The sequence below is a fragment of the Lathyrus oleraceus genome, unplaced genomic scaffold (assembly GCF_024323335.1).
Source record: "Lathyrus oleraceus cultivar Zhongwan6 unplaced genomic scaffold, CAAS_Psat_ZW6_1.0 chrUn0014, whole genome shotgun sequence".
Classification (NCBI taxonomy): domain Eukaryota; kingdom Viridiplantae; phylum Streptophyta; class Magnoliopsida; order Fabales; family Fabaceae; genus Lathyrus; species Lathyrus oleraceus.
In genome coordinates, this window is record NW_026112405.1 from 21587 (window position 1) to 32379 (window position 10793).

Genomic DNA, 10793 nt, shown 5'->3' on the forward strand with positions numbered 1-10793 from the left:
AACCTGTCCCCCACTATTCAGTGAGTCATCTCCTTGCTCCCATTACATGGTTGTAGCATTGAGATCAAAAGCCCAAGATCTGTTGTGTCAGAGTCATCGAGTATAGAAGGGTTCCCCTATTCTGGACCCATGCTCATTTGTCAGCTCTCCCTGGTTAGGGATAAGAGCTGTGAGGTCTGATCCTCACTTCATCCTTTCATCTGCTTCACCTTAGCCTCGTAATGGAAAGGTTAAGAGCAAACACAGCCTGTACAGACGATTGCTTAGGCAGTCAAACCTGATTGATTGAGCCCCTTGTTTGGCTATAGTGCATGCTACGTGGATATCTGATTGTTATGCTTGTGTTGATTGAGATGCCTGTTCTCATTTGATATATGATTGTATGCTTGTGTGCTAGCTTCTTTCCTGGTTAGGTTAGTTGCTTATGCAAGTAGGATAGAAAACCGAACTTAGGGTTAACGATGCATGACAACATTAGGCTCGAGTCTCAGCTCCCTAGTTGTGTATCTTTCCCCAGTTTCTGGTTAGCAATTTAGTCCCTTTCAGGGGAACTACATCGCCCTGATCCTCGTGCCAGACGAGGTATGTAGGCAGGTGGTCGTGCGAGACCACTCCGGGCAACCTTTTTCTTTTTTGCGTGTGTTTACTTGCTATCTGATTGTATGTTTGGGTTCGGATGCCGACATAAGCCCAGTGATTGGCTGTCGGGCTCCACGTTTGCCCTTTTGAGTGTGTTTTGGTTCGGATGCCGACATAATTCCATCTAGTGGTTGTCGGGCTCCATGTTTGCCACCCTTGCTTGTTTGTATGTTTTGCGTTGTTTGGCGTGCGTAAGCCGAACTACAGAGGCTCTGATTCTTGTTCCAGACAAGATATGTAGGCATAAGGTGCGATACCTTATCGAGCCCTTTCTCTTAACCCCACCTGCGTTCCCCGTGTGTGTGTGTGATGTTTAGCAACCTTATCTTTCTAGAACGTGGATCCCGTCGAGTACGACGGACGTGAGGGGTGCTAATACCTTCCCCTTGCGTAACCGACTCCCGAACCTTTTCTCTCTGGTCGCGAGACCATGTCTTTCCAGGTTTCTCTGAGCGTTTCCTTTCCCTATCTTGGGATAAATAACGTTTAGTGGCGGCTCTGTGTGTTTTTATTTTTAGGCTCGCCGGTTGATTTTTCGCAGGATGCGACAGCTGGCGACTCTGCTGGGGAATAACACTGCTGCTGGGAAATAGCAACCCTTGCTGAGGAAGAACCTCCTTTGCACCCAATCCACTCGGGAAACTGCTGGGGATAAGCACCACCAACACTCTGTAGGGATACACCAATCTTGACTTGCCGAGGATATCAATCCTGACTCCGCTTCGGGAAAACCCTCACAGATACCTGCTGACTTCACTGGGGAAACACTCACAAAGACTCTGCTAAGGGAATAGCAATCTCCAGACTCAACTGGGGGAGCATCAATCTATCGCTTGCTGGGGATAACCATCCTGACCATGCTAGGGAAACGCATACTACTCCGCTGGGGATACCCATGCAATCCATAGGTAGAATCAGCTCAGCTGGGGATGCTGATATCTGTCCACTACGGGAACCTGTTCAATCCTCTGGTAGGATGAACACTGCTGGAGATATATTTCTTTGAAAAAGACCCGCTCCACTCGGGGAATAGCAACCTTCAGACCTGACTGCCCAGAAAGTGAGTTTTGCTACGCGTTAACCGGTTACCTCATACCGTTAACCGGTTAACACCTTAAAAAATGGGAAAAATTCCAATTTCCATTAATTCTCTCAGTAACTTCTTTCCTTAATTAACTCCTCTTTTATTTTCCTTTCCATATACCATTTTTTGCCTACAATTTTCACATAACATGATTTTTCCACAACAATCAACATGATATCAACACATAGCACGGATAGGGAGTATGAACACAACAAGTTTATCACAAATTCACACAAACCCTAACCCCACAAATATAGATTATTTTCCCCCAAAGGCTAAAACTATCTAAGAACTCACCTAGTAGAAGAAGATGAAATTGGTGATGATGAAGATGAGATGATGAAGATGATTTTCCATCTTCTTCCTTCCTTCCTCTTCTTCTCTTCTTCCTCTTTTTCCTTTCTTCTATCTGATATATCTTCTTTTCTTCTTCTCTCAATCTCTACCACACAATATATATATAATATATATATATATATAATATCAAGTAGTAATACAAAATATCCCCATTTATATTTTGTCTTCCAGTACCAATTGACCAATTATTAATGTTACCAAAAATATCCTCTCTTTTATTTATTAATATTGGTCTATCTCTTTTATTAATAATTAATCTCTTTAGAGTTCACCAGTTACTCTATTGGTCCCAATTGACAATATTTAGAGCACATAGGAGCTCCAATTGTTACAACTAACAAAAGATATAGTACACAGGTACTCAATTGATCTCAACTGACAACTAATTGAGTATTTAAGAGAATATGGGATATTACACAAACTCAAGTTCAAAGATGGGTAATTTTAGAAATAATAAAAAAATATTGGTTTGAGATTTTATTTACGTTCCATAGACCATCACTAACATATATCAAGAACTTAAGATAGAGGGAAAACCCTAGGATGCATCACTAGCATATATCAATAATTTAGGTTAGAGACAAAATCCTTGGATCCAGTACTTCAGCATCCGGTATTACTCGTTTTCTCATTGTTGGAAAGTATTTCGAGTGTGTCATTTGTGTTGTGTTCATGGTTCTGATAATAATTTTGAATAAATTAATTGTAAAAGACTTCTTTATGTAGTTATGTGTTTTGAATTTAGTTTAATTTCTATTCATTATAATTTATAATTTTGTTTAATTTGAATTAATTAGAACTTTCTTTACTTGATTTTAATTATATGTATGTTTAAAAAAAAATTTAAGATTTATTTATATAAATAAAAAATTCTATGTGATATTGAAAATCTACATATTAATTTATCGAATCAAATCTGTGTTGCATAAAGTTTCAAAATGATAATTAGTTTCTTGATATTTTCGATGCCTCTGCAGTTAGTTATTTAGCTGCTTTTTGTGAACGGTTTATCTTAATTGTAATATATAGTGCTTCTAGATTTACCATTACCTTATATGTAATCAATTGAAACTCAAACTCAAGTTCAAAGATGGGTAATTTTAGAAATAATAAAAAAATATTGTTTTGAGATTTTATTTACGTTCCATAGACCATCAGTAACATATATCAAGAACTTAAGATAGAGGGAAAACCCTAGGATCCATCACTAACATATATCAAGAATTTAGGTTAGAGACAAAATCTTTGGATCCAGTACTTCGCAATCCGGTATTACTCGTTTTCTCATTGATGGAAAATACTTCGAGTGTGTCATTTGTGTTGTGTTCACGGTTCTTATAATAATTTTGTTTAATTTGAAATAATTAGAACTTTCTTTATCTTGATTTTAATTATATATATGTTTAAATTTTTTTTAAAGATTTATTTATATAAATAAAAAATTCTATTTGATATTGAAAATCAACATATTAATTTATCGAATCAAATCAGTGTTGCATAAAGTTTCAAAATGATAATTAGTTTCTTGAAATTTTTGATGCCTCCGCAGTTAGTTATTCAGCTGCTTTTTGTTAATGGTTTACCTTAATTGTAATATATAGTGCTTCTAGATTTGCCATTACCTTATATGTAATCCATTGAAACTCAAACTCAAGTTCAAAGATGGGAAATTTTAGAAATAATATAAAAATATTGGTTTGAGATTTTACTTACGTTCTATAGACCATCACTAACATATATCAAGAACTTAAGATATAGGGAAAACCCTAGGATCCATCACTAGTATATATCAAGAATATGTTAGAGACAAAATCCTAGGATCCAGTACTTCAGCGTCCGGTATTACTTGTTTTCTCATTGTTGGAAAATACTTCGAGTGTGTCATTTGTATTGTGTTCATGGTTTTGGTGATAAATTTGAATAAATTAATTGGAAAAGACTTCTTTATGGATAGTTTTGTGTTTTGAATTTAGTTTAATTTCTATCCATTATAATTTATAAATTTGTTTAATTTGAATTGATTAGAACTTTCTTTATCTTGATGTTTATTATATATCAGTTTAAAAAAATTTAAAAGATTTATTTATATAAATAAAAAATACTATGTGATATTAAAAATCAACATATTAACTTATCGAATCAAATCTGTGTTGCATAAAGTTTCAAAATGATAATTAGTTTCTTGAAATTTTCGATGCCTCTACAATTAATTATTTAGCTGCTTTTTGTGAATGGTTTATCTTAATTGTAATATATAGTGCTTCTAGATTTGCCATTACCTTATATGTAATCAATTGAAACTCAAACTCAAGTTCAAAGATGGGTAATTTTAGAAATAATAAAAAAATATTGGTTTGAGATTTTATTTACGTTCCATAGACCATCACTAACATATATCAAGAACTTAAGAAAGAGGGAAAATGCTAGGATCCATCACTAGCATACCTCAAGAATTTAGGTTAGAGACAAAATCCTAGGATCCAGTATTTCAGCATCCGGTATTACTTGTTTTCTCCTTGTTGGAAAATACTTCGAGTGTGTCATTTGTATTGTGTTCATGGTTCTGATAATAGTTTTGAATAAATTAATTGTAGAAGACTTCTTTATGTAGTTATGTGTTTTTGAATTTAGTTTAATTTCTATCCATCATAATTTATAATTTTGTTTATTTTAAATTGATTAGAACTTTCTTTATCTTGATTTTAATTATATATATTTGTTTAAATTTTTTTTAAAGATTTATTTATATAAATAAAAAATTCTATGTGATATTAAAAATCAACATATTAATTTATCGAATCAAATCTGTGTTGCATAAAGTTTCAAAATGATAATTAGTTTCTTGATATTTTCGATGCCTCTGCAGTTAGTTATTTAGCAGCTTTTTGTGAATGGTTTATCTTAATTGTAATATATAGTGCTTCTAGATTTGCCATTACCTTATATGTAATCAATTGAAACTCAAACTCAAGTTCAAAGATGGGTAATTTTAGAAATAATAAAAAAATATTGGTTTGAGATTTTATTTACGTTCCATAGACCATCACTAACATATATCAAGAACTTAAGATAGAGGGAAAACCCTAGGATCCATCACTAGCATATATCAATAATTTAGGTTAGAGACAAAATCCTTGGATCCAGTACTTCAGCAACCGATATTACTCGTTTTCTCATTGTTGGAAAATATTTCGAGTGTGTCATTTGTGTTGTGTTCATGGTTTTGATAATAATTTTGAATAAATTAATTGTAAAAGACTTCTTTATGTAGTTATGTGTTTTGAATTTAGTTTAATTTCTATTCATTATAATTTATAATTTTGTTTAATTTGCATTAATTAGAACTTTCTTTACTTGATTTTAATTATATGTATGTTTAAAAAAAATTTAAAGATTTATTTATATAAATAAAAAATTCTATGTGATATTGAAAATCTACATATTAATTTATCGAATCAAATCTGTGTTGCATAATACTTCAAAATGATATTTAGTTTCTTGAAATTTTCGATTCCTCTGCAGTTAGTTATTTAGCTGCTTTTTGTGAATGGTTTATCTTAATTGAATTATATAGTGCTTCTACATTTGCCATTACCTTATATGTAATCAATTGAAACTCAAACTCAAGTTCAAAGATGGGTAATTTTAGAAATAATAAAAAAAATATTGGTTTGAGATTTTATTTACGTTACATAGACCATCACTAAGATATATCAAGAACTTAAGATAGAGGGAAAACCCTAGGATCCATCACTAGCATATATCAAGAATAGGTTAGAGACAAAATCCTAGGATCCAGTACTTCAGCCTCCGGTATTACTCGTTTTCTCATTGTTGGAAAATACTTCGAGTGTGTCATTTATATTGTGTTCATGGTTCTGATAATAATTTTGAATAAATAAATGGTAAAAGACTTCTTTATGGATATTTATGTGTTTTGAATTTAGTTTAATTTCTATCCATTATAATTTATAATTTTGTTTAATTTGAATTGATTAGAACTTTCTTTATCTTGATTTTAATCATATATCATGTTAAAAAAATTTTAAAGATTTGTTTATATAAATAAAAAATTCTATGTGATATTGAAAATCAACATATTAATTTATCGAATCAAATATGTGTTGCATAAAGTTTCAAAATAATAATTAGTTTCTTGAAATTTTCGATGCCTATGCAGTTAGTTATTTAGCTGCTTTTTGTGAATGTTTATCTTAATTGTAATATATAGTGCTTCTAGATTTGCCATTACCTTATATGAAATCAATTGAAACTCAAACTCAAGTTCAAATATGGGTTATTTTAGAAATAATAAAAAAATATTGGTTTGAGATTTTATTTACGTTCCATAGACTATCACTAACATATATCAAGAACTTAAGATAGAGGGAAAACCCTAGGATCCATCACTAGCATATATCAATAATTTAGGTTAGAGACAAAATCCTTGGATCCAGTACTTCAACATCCGGTATTACTCGTTTTCTCATTGTTGGAAAATATTTCATGTGTGTCATTTGTGTTGTGTTCATGGTTCTGATAATAATTTTGAATAAATTAATTGTAAAAGACTTCTTTATGTAGTTATGTGTTTTGAATTTAGTTTAATTTCTATCCATTATAATTTATAATTTTGTTTAATTTGAATTAATTAGAACTTTCTTTACTTGATTTTAATTATATGTATGTTTAAAAAAAATTTAATGATTTATTTATATAAATAAAAAATTCTATGTGATATTGAAAATCTACATATTAATTTATCGAATCAAATCTGTGTTGCATAAAGTTTCAAAATGATAATTAGTTTCTTGATATTTTCGATGCCTCTGCAGTTAGTTATTTAGCTGCTTTTTGTGAACGGTTTATCTTAATTGTAATATATAGTGCTTCTAGATTTACCATTACCTTATATGTAATCAATTGAAACTCAAACTCAAGTTCAAAGATGGGTAATTTTAGAAATAATAAAAAAATATTGTTTTGAGATTTTATTTACGTTCCATAGACCATCAGTAACATATATCAAGAACTTAAGATAGAGGGAAAACCCTAGGATCCATCACTAACATATATCAAGAATTTAGGTTAGAGACAAAATCCTTGGATCCAGTACTTCAGCATCCGGTATTACTCGTTTTCTCATTGTTGGAAAATATTTCGAGTGTGTCATTTGTGTTGTGTTCATGGTTCTGATAATAATTTTGAATAAATTAATTGTAAAAGACTTCTTTATGTAGTTATGTGTTTTGAATTTAGTTTAATTTCTATCCATTATAATTTATAATTTAGTTTAATTTCTATCCATTATAATTTATAATTTTGTTTAATTTGAATTAATTAGAACTTTCTTTACTTGATTTTAATTATATGTATGTTTAAAAAAAATTTAAAGATTTATTTATATAAATAAAAAATTCTATGTGATATTGAAAATCTACATATTAATTTATCGAATCAAATATGTGTTGCATAAAGTTTCAAAATGATAATTAGTTTCTTGATATTTTCGATGCCTCTGCAGTTAGTTATTTAGCTGCTTTTTGTGAACGGTTTATCTTAATTGTAATATATAGTGCTTCTAGATTTACCATTACCTTATATGTAATCAATTGAAACTCAAACTCAAGTTCAAAGATGGGTAATTTTAGAAATAATAAAAAAATATTGTTTTGAGATTTTATTTACGTTCCATAGACCATCAGTAACATATATCAAAAACTTAAGATAGAGGGAAAACCCTAGGATCCATCACTAACATATATCAAGAATTTAGGTTAGAGACAAAATCTTTGGATCCAGTACTTCAGCATCCGGTATTACTCGTTTTCTCATTGTTGGAAAATACTTCGAGTGTGTCATTTGTGTTGTGTTCATGGTTCTTATAATAATTTTGAATAAATTAATTGTAAAAGACTTCTTTATGTAGTTGTGTGTTTTGAATTTAGTTTATTTTCTATCCATTATAATTTTAAATTTTGTTTAATTTGAAATAATTAGAACTTTCTTTATATTGATTTTAATTATATATATGTTTAAATTTTTTTAAAGATTTATTTATATAAATAAAAAATTCTATTTGATATTGAAAATCAACATATTAATTTATCGAATCAAATCAGTGTTGCATAAAGTTTCAAAATGATAATTAGTTTCTTGAAATTTTCGATGCCTCCGCAGTTAGTTATTCAGCTGCTTTTTGTTAATGGTTTACCTTAATTGTAATATATAGTGCTTCTAGATTTGCCATTACCTTATATGTAATCCATTGAAACTCAAACTCAAGTTCAAAGATGGGAAATTTTAGAAATAATATAAAAATATTGGTTTGAGATTTTACTTACGTTCTATAGACCATCACTAACATATATCAAGAACTTAAGATAAAGGGAAAACCCTAGGATCCATCACTAGTATATATCAAGAATATGTTAGAGACAAAATCCTAGGATCCAGTACTTCAGCGTCCAGTATTACTTGTTTTCTCATTGTTGAAAAATACTTCGAGTGTGTCATTTGTATTGTGTTCATGGTTTTGGTGATAAATTTGAATAAATTAATTGGAAAAGACTTCTTTATTGATAGTTTTGTGTTTTGAATTTAGTTTAATTTCTATCCATTATAATTTATAAATTTGTTTAATTTGAATTGATTAGAACTTTCTTTATCTTGATTTTTATTATATATCAGTTTAAATTTTTTTTAAAGATTTATTTATATAAATAAAAAATACTATGTGATATTAAAAATCAACATATTAACTTATCGAATCAAATCTGTGTTGCATAAAGTTTCAAAATGATAATTAGTTTCTTGAAATTTTCGATGCCTCTACGATTAATTATTTAGCTGCTTTTTGTGAATGGTTTATCTTAATTGTAATATATAGTGCTTCTAGATTTACCATTACCTTATATGCAATCAATTGAAACTCAAACTCAAGTTCAAAGATGGGTAATTTTAGAAATAATAAAATAATATTGGTTTGAGATTTTATTTACGTTCCATAGACCATCACTAACATATATCAAGAACTTAAGAAAGAGGGAAAATCCTAGGATCCATCACTAGCATACCTCAAGAATTTAGGTTAGAGACAAAATCCTAGGATCCAGTATTTCAGCATCCGGTATTACTTGTTTTCTCATTGTTGGAAAATACTTCGAGTGTGTCATTTGTATTGTGTTCATGGTTCTGATAATAGTTTTGAATAAATTAATTGTAGAAGACTTCTTTATGTAGTTATGTGTTTTGAATTTAGTTTAATTTCTATCCATCATAATTTTAAATTTTGTTTAATTTGAATTGATTAGAACTTTCTTTATCTTGATTTTAATTATATATATTTGTTTAAAATTTTTTTAAAGATTTATTTATGTAAATAAAAAATTCTATGTGATATTAAAAATCAACATATTAATTTATCGAATCAAATCTGTGTTGCATAAAGTTTCAAAATGATAATTAGTTTCTTGATATTTTCGATGCCTCTGCAGTTAGTTATTTAGCAGCTTTTTGTGAATGGTTTATCTTAATTGTAATATATAGTGCTTCTAGATTTGCCATTACCTTATATGTAATCAATTGAAACTCAAACTCAAGTTCAAAGATGGGTAATTTTAGAAATAATAAAAAAATATTGGTTTGAGATTTTATTTATGTTCCATAGATCATCACTAACATATATCAAGAACTTAAGATAGAGGGGAAATCCTAGGATCCATCACTAGCATACCTCAAGAATTTAGGTTAGAGACAAAATCCTAGGATCCAGTATTTCAGCATCCGGTATTACTTGTTTTCTCCTTGTTGGAAAATACTTCGAGTGTGTCATTTGTATTGTGTTCATGGTTCTGATAATAGTTTTGAATAAATTAATTGTAGAAGACTTCTTTATGTAGTTATGTGTTTTGAATTTAGTTTAATTTCTATCCATCATATTTATAATTTTGTTTAATTTGAATTGATTAGAACTTACTTTATCTTGATTTTAATTATATATATTTGTTTAAATTTTTTTTTAAGATTTATTTATATAAATAAAAAATTCTATGTGATATTAATAATCAACATATTAATTTATCGAATCAAATCTGTGTTGCATAAAGTTTCAAAATGATAATTAGTTTCTTGATATTTTCGATGCCTCTGCAGTTAGTTATTTAGCAGGTTTTTGTGAATGGTTTATCTTAATTGTAATATATAGTGCTTCTAGATTTGCCATTACCTTATATGTAATCAATTGAAACTCAAACTCAAGTTCAAAGATGGGTAATTTTAGAAATAATAAAAAAATATTGGTTTGAGATTTTATTTACGTTCCATAGACCATCACTAACATATATCAAGAACTTAAGAAAGAGGGAAAATCCTAGGATCCATCACTAGCATACCTCAAGAATTTAGGTTAGAGACAAAATCCTAGGATCCAGTATTTCAGCATCCGGTATTACTTGTTTTCTCCTTGTTGGAAAATACTTCGAGTGTGTCATTTGTATTGTGTTCATGGTTCTGATAATAGTTTTGAATAAATTAATTGTAGAAGACTTCTTTATGTAGTTATGTGTTTTGAATTTAGTTTAATTTCTACCCATCATAATTTATAATTTTGTTTAATTTGAATTGATTAGAACTTTCTTTATCTTGATTTTAATTATATATATTTGTTTAAAATTTTTTTAAAGATTTATTTATATAAATAAAAAATTCTATG